The sequence below is a fragment of the Cervus canadensis genome, chromosome 10, assembly GCF_019320065.1.
Source record: "Cervus canadensis isolate Bull #8, Minnesota chromosome 10, ASM1932006v1, whole genome shotgun sequence".
Classification (NCBI taxonomy): Eukaryota; Metazoa; Chordata; class Mammalia; order Artiodactyla; family Cervidae; genus Cervus; species Cervus canadensis.
The window spans coordinates 33641421-33664736 of NC_057395.1; the positions used below are offsets into that span (position 1 = coordinate 33641421).

General features: G+C 40.1%; 1 protein-coding gene across 1 annotated transcript in view; it reads right to left on the reverse strand.

Moving 5' to 3' along the window:
• The window catches only part of ST8SIA6 (ST8 alpha-N-acetyl-neuraminide alpha-2,8-sialyltransferase 6), a 143782-nt gene that overhangs the window by 13696 nt on the left and 106770 nt on the right, over positions 1 to 23316 (reverse strand). The gene's annotated exons all lie outside the window — the stretch shown is intronic.

Consider the following 23316-nt stretch of genomic DNA (forward strand, 5'->3'; position numbering starts at 1 on the left):
GAACAGCTAAGTCCGTGTGCCACAACTATCGAGCTGTGCTCTAGAACCCGGGAGCCACAACTACTGAGCCCACGTGCCCTAGAGCCCATGCTCTGCAACAAAAGAAACCACCACCATGCAAGTCTGCACAACTCAACTAGAGAGTAACTCCCGCTTGCCTCAACTAGAGAAAGTCCTGCACAGCAACAAAGACCCAGCGCTGCCAAAAATAAATAAATAAGGAAATAAATATAAAGACTTCTTTCTCATGATAATGTTGTAACAACAAAAAGACAATGATAGAATAGTTTCTAATTATTTTATTAAAAAGTATAGAAATCAAATTAAGACCAGTATCACACACTATCACCAAAGCAATATGTAATCATTTTTTATAAGACAGCTTCAACAAAAAGAAGCACCATTCAACAGTGATTTTTTTCAAGTTTCACTGAAGTATAATTTACAAATTCAGGGAATTCCCTGGTGGTCCAGTGGTTAGGACACTATGACAGAGGGCCTGGGTTCAATCTCTTGGTCAGGGAACTAAGATCCTGCAAGCCATACAGCATGGCCGAAAAAAAAAATTCACAAATGCAAATTGTTTATGTTCATGTTTTGATACTCATACATATTGTACAGTCATCACCATAATCAAACTAATCAACATATCCCATCACTCCACATAGTCATCTTTCTTTTTTTTTTTATGGTAAGAATACTTGAGATTTACCTTAGCAAATTGCAAGTATACAATACAGTACAGCTAACCATAACTGCACTGATGCACATTAATAGGGTGAATTTTTAAGTGAGGCGAATTTAAAGCTGCCATTCTTTAGAGAAAATTTAGTGTAATTTAGAGCCAAGCAATGTCTGTTAACTATTCCAGTGGAGTGACACCTTACTGCCAGAATGCAGACCCAGAAAGGTCCTTCCAGGGACCATCCGAGTTACCCCCAACTTCTGGCAGGTGAATCTAGAACCACTCAGAATTTACATTTTGCAAGTGTAATTCTCCAGAGATGTAGATTCCATATAATCTCTTGATCGTAATTTCACAACCTTTAAGTCAAGAGACTCTGTCATTTGCACAACTGAACACTCTTCTCTTAAACCCACTTCTCTGGTTAGTTTCTCACAGAATCTTTCCACAAAAACACTTCATGTAAATGAAAATGGTAACCATCAAGCAAAGCTTGAACTTTTTCAATCTTGATGCATTTAGAGAATTTCCTCTTCTCTCAGACTTTTTTCATAAGACCAGTTTTTCACTAAAGTCATCTTGTTCATCTTTAAACATTTACATATTTCTGTTTACTTAAAAATATATATTATAGTTGGGTCCTATCATAGCACAAGGAACAGTGAATACTCAGTGGGTATTGATACCCTAGATTCCAAACTGGTTCTTCTACACTGCACATGTTTAAATTGGTTTTTGGTCCTGAAGGGTATACTTTTATATATGTTCCTACTGAACTTGGTTCTTTTGAAAAAAATACAACACTCTGGTCTACCACGGTCATTTAAAAAAATATTTATTCGTTTATTTGGCTGTGTCAGGTCTTAGTTGCAGCACATGGTATCTTTAGTTGTGGCATGTGGGATCCTAGTTCCTGACCAGGGATGGGATCGAACCTGTGTCCCCTGAATTGCAAAGTGAATTCTTAACCACTGGACCACCAGGGAAGTCCTGTTCATTTTGAATTACATTCCAGTCACCTTGGATTCCAATAATTTTCAGGGCATGAAAAGCCAGTGCTATGATATTATTTGAACTGTAAAAATTAAGATTTTCAAGTTTGTTTTTATAAGTTAGCTTATGTTATTAAAATAGCATCCCTCTCTGTATTTCAGACCCTACTATTTCTAAAAGTGAGATCACAAAGAACAACAAAAGAAAAAATTGAAAATGAAATGATGTGTCATCAAAAACATGATATTAAGTATTTTTAATTGTAAATTTAATTTCGTAACAATTCATGTGACATACTGAAAATGCAGAAATCCTTATGTGTTTATAATTTTAAATATCTCTTACAAAGCATGTTGAGAAAGGCAGTGGAACAGATTCTCAAGTACTGTCTACAAGTAATTTAATTTCTCTAAGGATATATGGTGCTTGAAAGAATACTCCATCACACACACAAAAGCACTAAGCAGAGTACCCTTCGTGGGATTTTAAATATTTTTCTGGGAGTTCCCTGGTGGGCTATCGGTTAGGATTCAGGGCCTTCAATGCTGTGGCCTGGGTTCAATCCTTGGTCAGGGAACTGAGACACTACAAGCCATACGGTGCAGCCAAAAAAATTTTTTTTTTAATTTTCTGAAATTATATTCTCAATTATAAAATTTTCAAATCCACGGGAAATTTGAAAGAAGTGGACAATGTGCATTTGAATAATGACCAGACAGACTCCACAAGTAATTTTTTTTTAACCATATTTGCCTTAATGTGTATTTACCCATCCATTCACTTTTGCTATTACAGTTATTACAATTCAAAATAAATTGAAAGTATCAGTAGACTTCACCCCAAAATACTTCAGCATGTATACCATTATTACGTATTTAGGGGTAGAATTTACATACAATAAAATCCCAAATGTATTCAATGAGTTTTGAATAGTGCAGAGACCCCTGTAACCCAATCCTCTATCAAGATATAGAATATTACCAACTCTACCAAACAATTCCTCAAACTCTTCCAAGCCCACGTCCAGCCCAACCCCACCTCAAGGCAACCCCGTTAATGATCTTTTTTGTTTTTTACCAAACATTAGTTTTGCCAGTTCCAGAATTTATATAAGCATAATCATATTAATACAACATTTTAAATCAACTGTACTCTAATAAAAATTTTTGTATTTAATTAATTTTAAATATCCTATATATACACTTTTGTGTAAGGCTTCTTTGACTTGGTATAAATGTTTCTGCCATTCACGTATGCTGCTGTGTATGTTGGTAACTTGTCCCTTTTTATTGCTGGAGTCATTTTCCATTGTCTGAAAGTACCAGAATTGATTTAGCCATTCCTTTCTTGCACTTTTAAGGAAATCACTATCAAAAATCAATATTAACTTTGTTGTGCAGCAGAAACTACAATAGCACAACATTGTAAAGCAATTATATTCCAATGAAAAAATAAAAATAAAAAAGAGGGGGAAAAAGTCAATGTTAAACACCTAAACACTCATAATAACTTCCCAGGAAAAACATCAGAATAATTATCCACAATGTCATGTTTGTAGCCTATGTTGGGTCACTTACTAACGGGACACTTTAAGCCTTTATAGTCAATGGCAGAATTATAAATTTATGCTCTTTGTCATTTCCCAGTTCATCCACAAGGTAAAGATCCTTGTAATAGCCAGTGCTAGTATAGAGCTGAGACGCTTAGAACAAACAAAACAAAATAAAATTTTATTTCTGTTATTCCATTGTCCATCATTCCTAAAAACAAAGTCAATTCTAATCCTTGGTGACTCCAAAGTCAACAAGATGCACTCACAATAATGAGCATGGCAATTTCCCCCTTTGTGCATAAAAAGAACAAAAGACATTAAGAAACAAAGGACATTGATGGTATTACCTGGATGTGATGGTGAATTTCATCGGTCAACTTAACTGAGCCAAGTTGCTCAGAGAACTGGCAAAACTGTTTTGGGGACTGTCTGTGAGAGTGTTTCAGTTATGGATTAGCATTTGAACCTGTAGACAAAGTCAAAAAGCTCACTGTTTCCAATGCATAGTAAATGTCCAGCCAGATCGGCATTCACAAACCCATCCTTATAAAGCACTGTACTTTCCAGAGCCACTGCATATTTAGTATGACGTCTGATTCCCACAAAAACCAAGAAGGTAGAACATATAATTATTCCTATTTTAGAGATGAGAAAACAGGAGTTGAGACTTTACTGTGATAGGACTGAGGTTGTTACCTTACGTTAACTTACATTTTCTGACATTCACTTCTCTGCAATTTACATTAGAGTACATTGGGTGGGTAATGCTTGACTTTGAGCTTTTTCCCTTAGGATGCTTTCCAGAATGGCACCAAACAACATAGTGGCTCCCAAAATAATGCTGGTAGCACCTCGCTGACAACCTGTCCAGGCACAACTCAAGGCTGCAAAAAATTTTACATGTGAATGCTTCAAACCCTCTATATAACTGAGACATTCAAGGTTCTTGTTTTACACAGAGGGTGCCCATGGTCCCCGATGGACAGGATCAAGGCTTTCAAGTGGTCCAGACACTGTGTCCCTGGCTTGATGATGATCTAATCCTGCTCTGTCATGCTTTCAGCAACTTTATCCACACAATCCAGTTTTGAAAAGAAATCTACTCCCTTCCACCTCCAGGAAAAGACTGGAGACCCTCTATACTACATGGATTTCCAAATCTAGAAACAGCTTACTTCCTTTCACAGTGCTTCACTCTTGAGAGAATCAATTCCTAGGCAAGTTGATAAGAAGTCCAGGGTCCCTGAGGAGAAGAAAGGGGTCCTGGGTTCTTGAGGAGGAGATTGGGATCTGGAGTTCTCAAGGAAAAGAAATGGACAATTTTTTTTTTCTTTAAGCCTAGAACTGATGATTGCAAAACAAAACAACTCATCTTGCTCAAGGATATGCTTTTCTTTAAATTCTGTAAAAATGATTATATAACAAAAATATATCCTGCTTAAGGACATGTTTCTCCTTCTTGAGAACCTTCTGACTAATCCTGTCACCTTAAAATGTATATTATGGGAGTGGGTCTGGTAAGATCTTTCTATTATTAGTTCTAATCCTGTTATCTTAAAATGTATATTGTAGGAGTGGTCTGTTAAGACCTTTACAGCCTTGAGACATTCTTTTGATTTATTGTTAATAACCAATTGAAAAGTATATAGCTCCCTTGCTAAGACTAGCAAAGGGGGCACTTTCTGTCTCCCTTCTGATGTCTATGTCAGAAGCTTTCTCTGTCCCTTTTTATACTTTAAGAAACTTTGCTATACAAAAGCTCTTGAGTGATCAAGCCTGGTCCCTGGTCCCGAAGCTAAATCTTCTTCTTCAGAGACCACAGCCTTGTTTAACTAAATGAAACTAAGCCATGCCTTGTGGGACCACCCAAGACGGATGGGTCATGGTGGAGAGGTCTGACAGAATGCAGTCCACTGGAGAAGGGAATGGCAAACCACTTCAGTATTCTTGCCTTGACAACTTTCAGCATGAAAGTATGAAAAGGCAAAATGACAGGATACTGAAAGAGGAACTCCTCAGGTCGGTAGGTGCCCAATATGCTACTGGAGATCAGTGGAGAAATAACTCCAGAGAGAATGAAGGGATGGAGCCAAAGCAAAAACAATACCCAGTTGTGGATGTGACTGGTGATAGAAGCAAGGTCCGATGCTATAAAGAACAATATTGCATAGGAACCTGGAATGTTAGGTCCATGAATCAAGGCAAATTGGAAGTGGTCAAACAGGAGATGGCAAGAATGAACTCTGACATTCTAGGAATCAGCGAACTAAAATGGACTGGAATGGGTGAATTTAACTCAGATGACCATTATATCTACTACTGTGGGCAGGAATCTCTTAGAAGAAATGGAGTAGCCATCATGGTCAACAAAAGAGTCCAAAATGCAGTACTTGGATGCAATCTCAAAAACAGAATGATCTCTGTTCGTTTCTAAGGCAAACCATTCAATATCACGGTAATCCAAGCCTATGTCCCAACCACTAATGCTGAAGAAGCTGAAGTTGAACGGTTCTATGAAGACCTACAAGACCGTCTAGAATTAACACACAAAAAGGATGTCCTTTTCATTATAGGGGACTGGAATGCAAAAGCAGGAAGTCAAGAAACACCTGGAGTAACAGGCAAATCTGGCCTTGGAGTATGGAATGAAGCAGGGCAAAGGCTAACAGAGTTTTGCCAAGAGAAAGCACTGGTCATAGCAAACACCCTCTTCCAACAACACAAGAGACATCTCTACACATGGACATCACCAGATGGTCAACACCGAAATTAGATTGATTATATTCTTTGCAGCCAAAGATGGAGAAGCTCTATACAGTCAGCAAAAACAAAACCGGAAGCTGACTGTGGCTCAGATCAAGAACTCCTTATTGCCAAATTCAGACTTAAATTGAAGAAAGTGGGGAAAACCACTAGACCATTCAGGTATGACCTAAATCAAATCCCTTATGACTATACAGTGGAAGTGAGAAACAGATTTAAGGGACTAGATCTGCTGACAGACAGTGCCTGATGAACTATGGATGGAGGTTTGTGACATTGTACAGAAGACAGATATTAAGACCATCCCCATGGAAAAGAAATGCAGAAAAGCAAAATGGCTGTCTGAGGAGCCCTTACAAATAGCTGTGAAAAGAAGAGATGTGAAAAGCAAAGGAGAAAAGGAAAGATATTCCCATTTGAATGCAGAGTTCCAAAGAATAGCAAGGAGAGATAAGAAAGCCTTCCTCAGCAATCAGTGCAAAGAAATAGAGGAAAACAACAGAAATGGGAAAGACTAGAGATCATTCAAGGAAAATTAGAGATATCAAGGAACATTTCATGCAAAGATGGGTTCGATAAAGGACAGAAATGGTATGGACCTAACAGAAGCAGAAGATATTAAGAAGACGGGCAATGAAAACTATACAGAAGAACTGTACAAAAAGATCTTCACAACCCAGATAATCACGATGGTGTGATCACTCACCTAGAGCCAGACATCCTGGAATGTGAAGTCAAGTGGGCCTTAGAAAGCATCACTATGAACAAAGCTAGTGGAGGTGATGGAATTCCAGTTGAGCTATTTCAAATCCTGAAAGATGATGCGAAAGTGCCGCACTCGATATGCCAGCAAATTTGGGGAACTCAGCAGTGGCCACAGGACTGGAAAAGGTCAGTTTTCATTCCAATCCCAAAGAAAGGCAATGCCAAAGAATGCTCAAACTACTGCACAATTGTACTCATCTCACACGCTAGTAAAGTAATGCTCAAAATTCTCCAAGCCAGGCTTCAGCAATACATGAACCATGAACTTCCAGATGTTCAAGCTGGTTTTAGAAAAGGTGGAGGAACCAGGGATCAAATTGCCAACATCCGCTGGATCATCGAAAAAGCAAGAGAGTTCCAGAAAAACATCTATTCTGCTTTATTGACTATGCCAAAGCCTTTGACTGTGTGGATCACAATAAACTGTGGAAAATTCCGAAAGAGATGGGAATACCAGACCAGCTGACCCACCTCTTGAGAAACCTATATGCAGGTCAGGAAGCAAAAGTTAGAACTGGACATGGAACAACAGACTGGTTCCGAATAGGAAAAGGAGTACGTCAAGGCTGTATATTTTCACCCTGCTTATTTAACTTATATGCAGATCACATCATGAGAAACACTAGGCTGGAAGAAGCACAAGCTGGAATGAAGATTGCCAGGAGAAATATCAATAACCTCAGATATGCAGATGACACCACCCTTATGGCAGAAAGTGAAGAGGAACTAAAGAGCCTCTTGATGAAAGTGAAAGAGGAGAGTGAAAAAGTTGGCTTAAAGCTCAACATTCAGAAAACTAAGATCATGGCATCTGATCCCATCACTTCATGGCAAATAGATGGGGAAATAGTGGAAACAGTGTCAGACTTTATTTTGGGGGGCTCCAAAATCATTGCAGATTGTGATTGAAGCCATCAATTTAAAAGACATTTACTCCTTGGAAGGAAAGTTATGACTAACCTAGACAGCATATTAAAAAGCAGAGGCATTACTTTGCCAAGAAAGGTCCATCTAGTCAAGGCTATGGGTTTTCCAGTGGTCATGTATGGATGTGAGAGTTGGACTGTGAAGAAAGCTGAGTGCCGAAGAATTGATGCTTTTGAACTGGGGTGCTGGAGAAGACTCTTGAGAGTCCCTGGGACTGCAAGGAAATCCAACCAGTCCATCCTAAAGGAGATCTGTCCTGGATTTTCATTGTAAGGATTTACGCTGAAGCTGAAACTCCAAAACTTTGGCCACCTCATGCGAAGAGTTGACTCATTGGAAAAGACCCTGATGCTGGGAGGGACTGGGGGCAGGAGGAGAAGGGAACGACAGAGGATGAGATGGCTGGATGGCATCACCGACTCAATGGACATGAGTTTGAGTAAACTCCGGGAGTTGGTGATGGACAGGGAGGCCTGGCGTGCTGCGATTCATGGGGTTGCACAGAGTCGGACACGACTGAGCGACTGAACTGAACTGAACCATAAGCTATCACTCTCAAGAAGTAGATTGGTCAAGGCTTAATACTTTTAGCCTTGACCTATTAAGGTGGAATCTGAATATGTACAAGTTGCATCACAGTTGGTCTAATGAAATGCTTTGGAGACAGATTTTTGTTCAAACTGAAGAAATTCCTTTTTCTTTTACCACTATAGGTGCTGAGTGTTTCCTTGGTTTTCATCTTTGCTTTTTTGTTTTTTTCCAGTTCATTTTGAGTCCCAGGTCAAAATTCTCTAGTTCTAAATGGGATGCTTCCCAGATTTCCATGAAATGTTAATGATGGCTTAAGGCTCACAGTGTACAAGACACCATAGGACACTCTGAATACTAACTACCTAAGTGTCCCAGCCCAGGGCTCACAGGCCTCTCTTCTGTTTATTAAACTCTCTGAGACTCCCTAATGAGACGTGTGGCAGACAGGGTGAATCAGAGACTAAAGAGCTGCCTTTTTCTGAGATCTGTTCCCTAAGACTCTAATGAAGGTCCTAGGAAAAGGAGTTTTAAAACATAAGTACCTGCACAAATTCAAGGGACTTATTTACCATTCCAATCTTAGAGCACGTTTTTAAGTCCAATTTGTCTGTAAGTTCAACAAAGTTAGCCTAGGTACCCAACTAACATGATTGGCTGTATTGTACTGTACTGTCAAAGGTTTATACTTTTCACACAAATAATATGTAAAAAATAAACACAAAAAGTAAATAAAAGTGTTTTAAATCTTACAGTACAGCATCATGAAAAGCATGCTGGACACACAAACTAACTTACATGATTGGTCACGGGAATGCAAGTTCGTATCTCTGAAAGTTTAAAACTTGAAGGTTCGTATGTAGGGGACTTACTAATTGAGACAAGCACGGCAGACAAAGACACTGAGACACAGAAAACAGGGCCTGTGGAAGCTGGCAGGGGAAAGAACAGAAAACACGCAAATTGCTGGGGGAAACTGTCTGGCACTGGAAGGTAGAGTGCGTGGTAGGGAACCCTGAAGAACTGCATCAGGGCAAGTCTCAGAAGCAAGACAAGGGGAACAATTCCACTTCTTTCTACAGAAAAGAACAAGTCATTGAAGGTCTAGTTATGGCAAGGACACAATGAGATCTGCCAGGGTCGTCCCCTAGCTCCAGTGGGGAGATCATTAGAGCAGCTCTTATCAGTTAGGGCTCTCCAGAGAAGCAGAAGCAAGAGTCAATTAACACTGATATCTATCTATCTAGATTTATTTTAGGGAATTGACCCATGCAGTCGTGGGGCTGGCAAGTCTGAAATCTGCAGAGCAGGCTGGCAGTAGTTGATGCTGCAATCCTGAAGCAGAACATCTTCTCTGGGAAACCTCAGTTTTTGCTTTTAAGGAAATCAGTTGAATGAAGGAGCCCTACTCACATTATCAAGAGTCATTCTCTTTACTTCAAGTCAACTGCTGGTGGATGTAAAGCACACCCTCATGGCAATGTCTGGATTCACGTTTGATTAAATACTGACTGGGTACTAGAGCCTAGGCAAGGAGACAAAGAAAATTAACCATCACGGTAACCCAGACCCAAGCAGTGGTGGGGAGTAGAAAGAAGGAAGTGGCTTTGAGACATAGTTGGGAGGTGAAATTGTTAAAGTCTGGTGATGGACTGCAAACGGGCACTGAAGGGAAGATGTCCAGGGTAAGGCACAGGTTTCTGATCAGGGTTACTAGGAGGAGGTGGTGCCTTCCTCGATACAGGGAGCCCTTAAACCAAAGCAGGGTTGGGGGCGTTGCCTTTTCATAATGTGTGCATGCATGCTAAGTCACTTCAGTCATGTCTGACTCATTGAGACCTTATGGACTGTAGCCCACTAGGCTCCTCTGTTCATGGGATTCTCCAGGCAAGAATACTATAGTGGTTTGCCATGCCCTCTTCCAGGGGATCTTCCCGACCCAGGGATCAAACCTGCGTCTCTAACGTCTCCTGCATTGGCAGGTGGATTCTTTATCACTAGCACTACCTGGGAAGCCCTCATAAAATGGTAACCTGTTATTGTTTTCACTCATCCCAAGTCTTATAAAGATGAAATGAGGTCACACGGCAGGAGTGGAATGAGAAGTCAGATGAAAAAGTGAAAAAAGTGAAAAGTGTGAAAAAGTGGGGTTGCAAAGTCTTTCAAAACAGGAAAAGGACTGGACCTTCTGGCTGGCTCCCGAGACCATTCTGAATGAGCACAAAGCAATGAGCAAACTCACCTCCTGAATCTCTCCAAGCACCCCAGCATAGGACTGGCTCCTGACTTTTAAAAATTGTTCCATTAAAGTTAATAGCCAATTACATAAGTGTGGAAAACACAAGTTCTAAAAATACAGAATCAGCTGTAAAGATGAATGTTAAATTTTTGGAATATATTTTACTTTGCAGACAAAAAAAAAAAAAATCCAGGTCACAGCCATTATTATTCAATGTGTGAAGGAAATGTGAAAAATCCATTCATTTCTACTTTTATTTAATTAGATACTTTGGAAGGGAAGAAAAAAAGAGGAGTAAGAAATTTTTTTCCTTTTCCAGACACTGTCTGACAACATATTTAAGATTCTTAAGTAACACTCTGAACCCTATGGAGATGGAATTTTATCATTATAAGGCTGGATCAATCTGACATGTAATTGCACCAGGGTGCTGTTCTGTAAAGCATTTCTTCAGGAAAACGGTCCCTGTATATTTTGCACTGACACCATTTTCTTTTATGAAAGGTCTCATTATTTCATGGTCTTTAAACTTACCAAACCAAGTCCTAATTGTGTGCTTCAGTGATAAGCATTGCATGTGTCCAGCAAAAGGCTCCTTCTGCACAAATGGAAAGACAGTAGGAAGCCAGTTCTGCTCATGGTCATTTCATGAACCTGATTCATGTAGACAAACGGGCTGCATATGCTCCCAGCAGCCACTGCTATGGCTGCCCTCTCAGGCACTCTCCCAGGTCAGCCCTAGCAGCTCACTGAGGAATTCATCATCATCTGCTTTTTTGGCTTCAGCCCCAGACTCAGCTTCTGTTTCTGTCTGGCCTCTGGGAACTGGGCACTTGCATTCCTGCCTTTCAGTTCAGTTCAGTCACTCATTCATATCCAATTCTTTGTGACCCCATGGACTGCAGCATGCCAGGCTTCCTTGTTCATCACCAACTCCTGGAGCTTGCTTAAAATCTTGTCCATCAAGTCGGTGATGCCATCCAACCATCTGGTCCTCTATCATCCCCTTCTTCTCCTGTCTTCAATCATTCCAAGCATCAGGGTCTTTTCCAATTCTTCGCATCAGGTGGCCAAAATATTGGAGTTTCAGTTTCAGCATCAGTCCTTTAAATGAATATTCAGGACTGATTTCCTTTAGAATTGATTGGTTGGATCTCCCTGCAGTCCAAGGGACTCTCAAGAGTCTTCTCCAACACCACAGTTCAAAAGCATCAATTCTCTGGTGCTCAGCTTTCTTTATAGTCCATTCTCACATCCATACATGACTACTGGAAACACCACAGTTTTGACTAGACAGACCTTTATCACAAAGTAATGTCTCTGCTTTTTAATATGCTATCTAGGTTGGTCATAGCTTTTCTTCTAAGGAGCAAGCGTCTTTTAATTTCATGGCTGCAGTCACTATCTGCAATGATTTTGCACCCCAAGAAAATAAAGTCTCTCACTGTTTCCATTGATACCCCATCTATTTGCCATGAAGTGATGGGACCAGATGCCATGATCTTAGTTTTTTAAATGTTGAGTTTTAAGCCAGCTTTTTCATTCTCCTCTTTCGCTTTCATCAAGAAACTCTTTAGTTCTTCTTCACTTTCTGCTATAAGGGTGGTGTCATCTGTGTATCTGAGGTTATTGATATTTCTCCCGGCAATCTTGATTCCAGCCTGTGCTTCATCCAGCCCAGCATTTCGCATGATGTACTCTGCACATAAGTTAAATAATCAGGGTGACAACATAAAGCCTTGACATACTCTTTTCCTGATTTGGAACCAGTCTGTTGTTTCATGTCCAGTTCTAACTGTTGCTTCTTGACCTGCATACAGATTTCTCAGGAGGCAGGTCAGGTGGTCTGGTATTCCTATCTCTTTCAGAATTTTCCAGTTTGTTTTGATAGACACAGTCAAAGGCTTTGGCATAGTCAAAAAAGCAGAAGTAGATGTTTTTCTGGAACTCTCTTACTTTTTCGATGATCCAACGGATGTTGGCAATTTGATCTCTTGTTCCTCTGCCTTTTCTAAATCCAGCTTAGAACATCTAGAAGTTCTCAGTTCACATACTGTTGAAGCCCTGCTTGGAGAATTTTGAACATTACTTTACTAGCATGTGAGATGAGTGCAATTGTGCATTTGTTTAAATATTCTTTGGCATTGCCTTTCTTTGGGATTGGAATGAAAACTGACCTTTTCCAGTCCTGTGGCCACTGCTGAGTTTTCCAAATGTGCTGGCATATTGAGTGCAACACTTTAACAGAATCATCTTTTAAGATCTGAAATAGCTCAACTGGAATTTCATCACCTCCACTAGCTTTGTCCATAGTGATGCTTCCTAAGGCCCACTTGACTTCGCATTCCAAGATATCTGGCTCTAGGTGAGTGATCACACCATTGGGGTTATCTGGGTCATTAAGATCTTTTCTGTATAGTTCTTCTGTGTATTCTTGCCACCTCTGCTTAATATCTTCTGCTTCTGTTAGGTCCATACCATTTCTGCCCTTTATTGTGCCCATCTTTGCATGAAATGTTCCCTTGATATCTCTAATTTTCTTGAAGAGATCTCTAGTCTTTCCCATTCTATTGTTTTCCTCTATTTCTTTGCATTGATCACTGAGGAAGGCTTTCTTGTCTCTCCTTGCTATTCTTTGGAACTCTGCATTCAGATGGATAGATCTTTCCTTTTTTCCTTTGCCTTTAGCTTCTCTTCTTTTCTTAGCTATCTGTAAGGCCTCCTCAGATAATCATTTTGCCTTTTTGCATTTCTTTTTCTTGGGGATGGTCTTGATCACTACCTCCTGTACAGTGTCACGAACCTCCATCCATAGTTCTTCAGGCATTCTGTATCAGATCGAATTGAATCTGATATCTTGAATCTACTAGTCACTTCCAATGTATAATCATAAGGGATTTGATTTAGGTCATACCTGGATGGTCTAGTAGTTTTCCTACTTTCTTCAATTTAAGTCTGAATTTAGCAATAAGGAGTTCTTGATCTGAGCCACAGTCAGCTCCACGTCTTGTTTTTCTGACTGTATAGAGCTTTTCAATCTTTGGCTGCAAAGAATATAACCAAACTGATTTCAGTATTGACCAGCTGGTGATGTCCATGTGTAGAGCTGTCTCTTGTGTTGTTGGAAGAGGGTGTTTGCTATGACCAGTGCTTTATCTTGGCAAAACTCTGTTAGCCTTTGCCCTGCTTCATTTTGTACTCCAAGGCCAATTTTCCTGTTACTCCAGGTATCTCTTGACTTCCTACTTTTGCATTCCAGTCCCCTATAACGAAAAGGACATCTTTTCTGGGTGTTAGTTCTAGAAGGTCTTGTAGGTCTTCACAGAACCGTTCAACTTCAGCTTCTTTAGCATTAGTGATTGGGGCATAGACTTGGATTACTGTGATATTGAGTGGGTTGCCTTGGAGACAAACACAGATCATTCTGTTTTTTTGAGATTTCACCCAAGTACTGCATTTTGGCCTCTGGTTATCTCCACACCCTGACTTTTCATCTGCCCTCAGGCTTTTCTCAAGGGATAAGAATTATTCATCCTACCCTGAACTTGCCAGCTCTTTATTTCATCCCCACGGGCGGGTGGGGTGGGGGAGTTGTAAATAATTTGGGTAAAGAATGGAATGCAGAACTCTGTGCTCTGCCTCCACAGGCTGGTTAATTTTAGGCAACTCACAGTCATTCCTTGTTGGACCTCAGAGTGTGTCACAAACATGATTTGACCAGCCTTCTTGAAAAGGAGGGACATGACAGAGATGGTTCCTATAAAGATAAGTCCTTTTCTACTGAAATTAATGCAGAGGAAGATTCCAACCTAGAAACTTGAAGCCTAGTATTTTCCGCCCTATAATCCATTTCCCAACATGAAAAGATCAAAGAAAGTTCTAGTAGAACACTCAGAATAGAAAGTGCTTGTTCTTATCAAATGGATGGTATAATCCCAAGAAAATGCATCACAGAAGCAAAAGTGGGACTTCCAAATGCTTACACATCTGTCCAGGCAGAGGACTGGACCTGAAACAGCTTTGCTGCTACTCATAGCTTGCTGTATTTATTACAGATATCAAGGGTATAAATTATTTTCAATAAAATATTAATTGCAAGCTAGGAAAATGATGTTAAATGAATGATAATAATAATACTAGTGGGATCCATATTAGCAAAAAGATGCACATGCATGTTGGGGAGGGTCCAAGGAGGACAGTTCAGAAGAAAAAAACATGATAATTGGCCAAATGTAAACAAAGACCTGGTGTTGGAAAAGATTCTTGAGAGTCCCTTGGACTGCAAGGAGATCCAAACAGTCCATCCTAAAGGAGATCAGTCCTGGGTGTTCATTGGAAGGACTGATGCTGAAGCTGAAACTCCAAAACTTTGGCCACCTCATGCGAAGAGCTGACTCATTGGAAAAGACCCTGATGCTGGGAGGGATTGGGGGCAGGAGGAGAAGGGGACGACAGAGGATGAGATGGCTGGATGGCATCACCGACTCGATGAGCATGAGTTTGAGTAAACTCCGGGAGTTGGTGATGGACAGGGAGGCCCGGCGTGCTGCGATTCATGGGGTCGCAGAGTTGGACACGACTGAGCGACTGAACTGAACTGAACTGAAACAAAGACCCAGAAGGATAAATTACCTCTTTACGTGCTCCTCCTCATTAGGGGGGATGCCCAAACTCTTTCTCTCTGGTTGTGTATTTCTATCTAGCTTCTGTGCTCCTCATTCAGGACTTTTGCACTCCTCTCCAGGTATGTATTTCTGCCCTGCTTCTGACATACATAAATAAACTTGTATCTCTGTGTGCTCTCCCATATGTTGTGCTGTGTCTCTAATAACAAACTGTTTTGCAGTTTTTGCCTGCTTTCAAATGGGGTAAGAATCAGGGAACTTTTCTTCTAGTCTCTAGCCCCTGGTAGACTGGCAGCTAGGTTCAATCCCTGGACAGGGAAATAAGATCCTGCTTCAAGACTACTGTCCCTCTGAAAACATTTTCACACACAAAATGGAAATTCATACTTGTGATAGCGTTCTGAAGGAGAATCGTGTCACAGGACAGCAGCAATGTCTCCATGCGAGGGTATGGAGAAGGCCTTCCTGGGCAGAGATGACGGATTTGGGATCTAAAAGATTAGTGCACGTGAACAGGGAATGGGGGAGGCCGAAGGGACAGAGCTTTTGGGGCTGTGGCTGTCGCGGGAATCGGACATTTGATGAAGCTGAAAACCAACACAGTGAAGCAAAAGGAGCCAAGGGGAGTGTGGAGTGGGGTGAGGCCAAAGAAGTAGGTAGTAGCCAGGCAACATAGGGCCTTAAGGTTGAATTTAGTCTCAGCTTTGAATGTTTAAAAAAAACTCAACGGATTCCAAACAGGTTGGGGCAAGGATAGACGTGGTAGAAGTGAATTGTGACCACAGATCATCACCCAATTTCCATACCTATATACAATGGAATATTACTTGGCCATAAAAACAAACAATGAAAGAGTATCATTTGCAGCAACATGGAGGGACCTAGAAATTACCATACTAAGAGAAGTCAAGTTAGACAAAGACAAATATCATATAATATCACTTATATGTGGAATCTAATTTTTAAAAATGATACAAATGAACTTATTTATGAAAGAGAAACAGACTCACAGATTTTGAAACAAACCTATGGTTACCAAAGGGGAAATGTAGGGGGCAGAGGGATAAATTAGGAGTCTGGGATTAACATATACACACTACTATCTACAGAACAGATAGCTAATAAGGAGTTCTAGCACAGGAAACTCTACTCAATAATCTGTGATAACTTATATAGGTAAAGAATCTGAAAAATAATGAATATGTGTACATATATAATTGAATCACCTTGCTGTACAGGTACCTGAAACTAACACAACATTGTAAATCTACTACACACCAATAAAAATTTTTTTAAAAAGCCATCCAGGCATTGTACAGAGGATGGATGAGAAGAGTACCAGTTTGGTGAATGATGACCAGAGTAAAGGTCATTGCAATGATCCAAAGGAGAGCTAGTGAATTCCCTGAAGCCCAAGCGCCGTAGAGAGCCTGTGCTCCACAACCAGAGAAGCCACTGCAATGAGAAGCCTATGCACTGACACTAGAGAGCAGCCCTCACTTGCTGCAGCTAGAGAAAGCTCACACACAGCAATTGACTCAGCACAGCCAAAATAAATAAATAAAACTATTTTAAAAAAACCCTTCAAATCAAGATTCCATGTCATAGATTTCCCTGGTGGTCCAGTGGTTAAGAATCTGCCTTGCAAAGCAGGGGAAGCAAGTTGGATGCCTGGTCAGGGAACTAGGATCCCACACGCTGTGGGGCAACTGAACCCATGTGTCTCAACGAAAGATCCCACATTATGCAACAAAGATTCCATGTGCTACAACTGAGACATAATGAAGTCAAACAAATAAATTAAATCAAGTTTTAAAACAAAGATAGCATGTCAAAATACCATGATTTTAGAATCAACTGGCTCATAATGAATGCATGTTTCACACTTAAAAGATAGACTGGTATTAAGAATACAATGATCTAAGAATTCCAGTGATTTGCATAGCTTCAAAAGGCATGAAAACATTTCATGTTAGTCCAAGAGATCAGCAGAATTAATGGCTTCAAATAAACACTATCTCTTTTTAGCGATATGCCTCTTTCTATAAATTAAGACAGAACCACCTGTGAGCTTGAACTAGTCTCCCAGAATACGGAGAGAAATTCCAGCAACCAGAGGGGATCTGATGTTAGTCTGTGGGATTGTCAGGTAGGGATCACACTGAAAGTTAGGATGGGAAATTTGATGGCCATCTCTGACTCAGGTTAGTTCTTGATACTAATCACACAGTTTTACCTTCAAATTTCTGGCTCTCTCTGACAGGAAGGTGCAATGGCCTAGACATTTAGAATTAGTAAATCAGATATTGATGACTCTCCTTAATGAATCCAGTTAGATACAGAATGAGAGGTATGGTGTTCAGAAAAGCCACCCCATTCACCATTCACATCATAACATGAATTAGTACATCCCCTAGCAGGGATGATCTAGCACAGAAAAAGTGGAGTTTTGAGGAAGAATATGGGAGAAAACATTTGGAAACATGGAAACTTGACATCCCATGGTACAGAAGCAAGTGAGAAATGAGGAAGGAACTGGGATAATTTACAGAAGATCCAAAAGGGGGGTGGAGAGAAGTCCAGGCACCTGCCCCAGACTTAGATGTTAAATACATTTTGAAATATACATATATGAAATATACAATAAATGAAAGTTTTACATACTTCACAATTTTCACTTTACCTCAACCCACTCAAAGTTCTGCTTCATAACTTGCAGCCAGAGGAAAACCTAAGAGGGTGTTTTTCTCTGTTCACAATGGGAATGACAAAGGTTTCAGGCTGAGGAAGAGAATGAATAAAGACCAAATTTTGCCTGCATCTCAGATGACTTTTTCCCTTGTATGTGTACACTGATATTTTGACTTTTATGAAAGACCAGATCATCTATTTGAGTAGAATATAAGAAAACCAGGGTAAATAAAATGTGAAAGACTGACTGTCAAAGTACAGGACAGGAACTCCATTGAAATGTTAACTCAGAAGTGAAGGAGATAATACTGAAACACTGGAGAAAGATCTACATATATACAGACACAATGCATCAGTGTTTAAACAATGTAATGGAAACTTCTCTGGTGGTCTGTAGCTAAGAATATGCATTCCAATGTGGGGGACACAGGTTCAATCCCTGGACAAGGAACTAAAATCCCACATGCCACAGGGCAACTAGGTCTGCACACCTCAACGAGAGAGAAGCTCACTCACTGCAGCAAAAAAGACCCCACACGCTGCAACTAAGACCCAGAGCACTCACACAATGTAATGTACCAATGAAGCAATGTTCCAAGGAGCAGAATCTTCAGAATATAGACTTTGCCATAGAAATGCATCAAATCACATGGGATCCATCCATCTTTTAGATTTTATTTCAAAAATGTATTTCCCAAGTTGTACTTGGTATTGTTAGGTAGTTAGAATAGGAAAAGGAAATGGCGGTGGCTAAAAGACAAAGAAGGGAAAAGCCTGCAAACAGAACAAAGGAATGTTGGAGAACAGAGTGAGAACCTCAGGTAAAACAAACAGCACTCCTAGCTAGCCCAGTTTACATAGGGCATGCTGAGGAGAAAAAAACACATAAAAAGAGCCAAAATTGGGCCAGGTGCTTCTCTTCTCTTCATGTCTTCGCATGGGTCGGCCCGCCCTCATGCCTCAAATATGTCTTGTCTTTGCTTTCTAAATAAAACTGAGATGTAACATGGAGCTGTCACACTGGTCCATCCAAGGAAACTGCATGGGGTTGTAACACTGGTCCATCCATTGCTTCAAATTTTTGTTGTGATGAGACAGAACCGAGGAAATTACACATTCACCCAACAGTATGCTCTGATCTAGGAGCATAAAGCAATATGGTCAATACCAAGTACAACTTGGGAAATACATTTTTGAAATAAAATCTAGAAGATGAATGAATCCCACGTGGTTTGATGCATTTCTAAGGCAAAGTCTATATTCTGAAGACTGGGAGGAATTGGTCCCTAAATGTGCAAAAGCCAGTTTCTATTATTAAATACGGCAGGTGTAATGACATGGTGTGGTTTTGTTACTTCCCTAAATGCACAGGCAGACTGCATGGCATGACAAATAGAAAATGATATGACAGGATATTAACACTGAAAAATGGTCTCAAGGCAGAGGAAATGAGGGAAAGAAGCTTTTTCAATCTGACAACTGACCCAAAACATCTATCATAAAGTGCAAACATCTTAAATTTTTTAAAAATATGTATTGCTCTGAGCCATCATCAGAGTCACCCTGTATGAATCATAAGCAGCAAGTATTTAAAGGTTATGAGGAGGAAGAGAACAGAGGTTCAGAAAAAGTGAACATGGTTTTGTATAGTCAAAAGAAGTCTCTGATAGAGATGACTTTTGCTTCTCTCTAAGATATCAGTGCTACAAAACAAAATGCCTGGGACATAATAATGCTAACTGTTAACTGGAAGAAAAAAAAAGCATAAATCCACCAAATACTAACCAAAATCAAACCACAATTATTGGTTTTGGAGTCATATTTCAGAAGATAGTTGAAAACTTTGTTGGTTCAAGTAAGTTTGGTTGCTCAGTTTTATGATTTGAAAAATATTAACTTATCCATCTATTTATTTGCAGTATTTATGCCCTTTCACAGAGATAAATCATGAAATGGCACCATTTCAAATATGTAAGCATCATGTAGTAAAAAAACTAACATATATGAAGGGATTCCCCAATGGTCTAGTGGTTGGGACTCAGCACTTTCACTGCCATTGGCCTGGGTTAATTCCTGGTTGGGGAAATAAGATCCCACAACCCACACAGTGCAGTCAAAAATACATAAAAATTAGCATATATGATATGTAGTCTATACATTTCTTTGGTTTAACACTGTACTTTTTCAATGGAGTCCAAATAAAAACAAAAGTAACACCCTGGCTGTTATTTTAGAGATATCAAAGAATCTGAGAGAGCAATGAAATTTTTTCTTATATAGTCAAAACAGAGAAAGACAAAGTTATTTTCACAAAATTTTAATCTAACCAAACCTGAGGGGATAATTTAATAAAATTGCTACCATGTAATAGTTATCTATAACAAAGTAATCAAGCACAAAACACCTGTTTTACAAGTAATTTGAAAGGCATCTCATTTGCATGAATCTTAAACACATGCATTTTTCTAATAGCACCATTTTCTGCCACTAAGTTTTCAGTAAATACGTGATTGATAATATTCAGTCATTTTCTGGATTCAAGCTCATGTCTATGAAACAGCAGTGTCTAAAGAAATTAAATGGTGTTAGAGGATCCAAAAGAAACCAAAACCAAAATAAGCATATGATAATTTCTGGGGGGAAAAAAGAGAAAGTAAAATGAAAATTAAGCACTGTTGCTTGTGTAACTGTTAGCTTTTTGTAATTGATTACACAAATGAACACAGTTCTTTTAAGTTAAAAAACGATTCCTGAAAGCTAATGCAGTAATTATCATGCAAGTTACCTAGGAAATCTAAGATTGATTATTTAAGCTCAAAAATCTTCTGCTAGGATAAAACCTGCTTCCTAAAGCTTCACAAAATAGTTTTCAGGGGTGAAGTAGAGGAAGTAGAGAACAAGGAGTAGGGAGTATTTCAAAACATGTTTAAGTATTTCAATGTTACTGTCACAGGGAGGAACACAGCTGACTCCATATTGGATCTGTTTCTTTCACTTTAATATTTGTATTCTATTGCTTTTGCTATAAGTTAATCATTAAAGGGATGCTGTGCTCAGTCGCTCAGTCATGCTCAACCCTTTGTGGCCTCATGGATTGTTGCCTGCCAGGTTTCTCTGTCCATGGAATTTTCCAGGCAAGCATACTAGTGAAAGTTAGTCCCTCAGTCATGTCCAACCCTGTGCAACCTCATGGATTGTTGCCTGCCAGGTTCCTCCATCCATGGAATTTTCCAGGCAAGAATACTAGTGAAAGTTAAAGTCACTCAGTCATGTCCAACTCTTTGTAACCCCATGGACTATACAGTCCATGGAATTCTCCAGGCCAGAATACTGGAGTGGGTAGCTGTTCCCTTCTCCAAGGGATTTTCCAACCCAGGGATCGAACCCAGGTCTGCCACATTACAGGCGGATTCTTCACCAGCTGAGCCACCAGGCAAGCCCAAGAATGCTGGAGTGGGCAGCCTATCCCTAGGGTCTCCAGCGGATCTTCCTGATCCAGGAATTGAACTCGGATCTCCTGCATTGCAGGCAGATTATTTACCAGCTGAGGTACCAGGGAAGAATACTAGAATAGATAGCAATTTCCTACTCTGGGTGATCTTCAGACCCAGCGATCGAATCTGCGTCTCTTGATAAAGACCTTTGCTGATATATTCCTGACTCCCAGTACTCTTACCTGGAAAATCCCATGGATGGAGGAGCCTGGTAGACTGGACTCCACGGGGTCACTAAGAGTTGGACATGACTGAGCGACTTCACTTTCATGTATTGGAGAAGGAAATGGCAACCCACTCCAGTGTTCTTGCCTGGAGAATCCCAGGGACAGGGGAGCCTGGTGGGCTGCCATCTATGGGGTTGCACAAAGTCGGACATGACTGAAGCAACTTAGCAGCAGCATGAGACCAGCTCTCCATCATAAATCTTGACTTAGGAATGCACCCACTGCCTGCAAGTACATTCCCCCACACCCTAAGTTAACTATACAGTTGTTACAATGGCCCCCTGGGGATGTGAAGTACAGCTCTGGGTCACCATCCACCTGATTCCACTCTGTAAGTAAGTTACCACATGATAAATGGATCCACTGATTATACAGAGCTACCTGCCTCAATCTTCAATCTCAAGATAACTTCTCAGTGCAGTGGGAAGGTTTTGTTCTCTCTGTCCTCAGACACCACGGAAAAGACCAAAATTCAAAATGTGAAGTTGTCTTTAATGGATGCATATTGAATGTGCACCATCATAAAATCAAAAAATTGTTATGTTGAACCATTGTAAACTGGAAACCATCTATAATTTCTTAAACTGAAATCCAGGTTAGATTTTATGCAAATCATACGTGTACCAACTTATGCTTGGGGGAAATAATTGTAATATGAAAATTAATAAATGATTTTAAAAGCAGAAGGCAGACAGCTTGACATTCTTGAAAGTGAAGTGTTAATCACTCAGTCACGTCTGACTCTTTGTGAGCCCAAGGACTATAGCCTGCCAGACTCTTCTGTCCATGGGATTCTTGAGGGAAAAATACTGGAATGGGTTGCCATTTCCTTCTCCAGGGGATCTTTTCAACCCAGGGATGGAACCTAGGTCTCCAGCATTGCAGGAACATTCCTTACCATCTGAGCCACCAGGGAAGACCTTGACATTCTTAATTTTGTACAGTTATTTGCAAATGAAATTATATGCCAAGGAAGAAATAAAAGAGGGCTGAGATTTTCTTTTTTCTTGAGTATTTTTTCCCTTCACTACTGTAGTATCTGTATACATCACTCAGGCTTCCCATGTACCTCAGATGGTAAAGAATCTGCCTGCAATGAAAGAGACCCAGGTTCTATTCTTGGGTTGGGAAGAACCCCTGAAGAAGGGAATACCTACCCACTCCAGTATTCCTGCCTGGAAAATCCCATAGACAGAGAAACCTGATGGGCTATAGTCCATGGGGTCACAAAGAGTCAGATACGGCTGAATGACTAACACTAGCACTAGCTATACATCAAATCATAAACAGTCTGGGGCTTCTCAGATGGTACGCTGGTAAAGAATCCACCTGCAGTGCAGAAGACTCAGGTTCAATCCCTAGATCAGGAAGATGCCCTGTACTAGGAAACAGCAATCTACCCCAGTATTCTTGCTTGGGAAATCCCATGGACACAGGAGCCTGATGGGCTATAGCCCATGGGGTCAAAAAGAGTCAGACATGGCTGAGCACCTGAGCACACACATTCACTTTTATTTCTTATCTCTCCAAATGGTTTACAATTTCCTTGAAGTCAGTGAGAAAACCTTATATCTTCTTGTTTTCACGCATCCATTATTTAATACATATTTATTAAGGTTCTACTTTGTGGCTGACACTGTATCAGGCTTAAGCCTGTTCTTTGACATAGTAAACCCAAAACAAATATTTATTTATAAATAAAATGCATGCCCTCTGCTAGCAAGTAGCACATTCATTTTAGAAACACTTAAAAAAGCTCTCTGATTTTGAGATCCTGTGACCACAAAAATCCCATAATCTTCAATAGCTCCTAGTTGTCAACTGCTG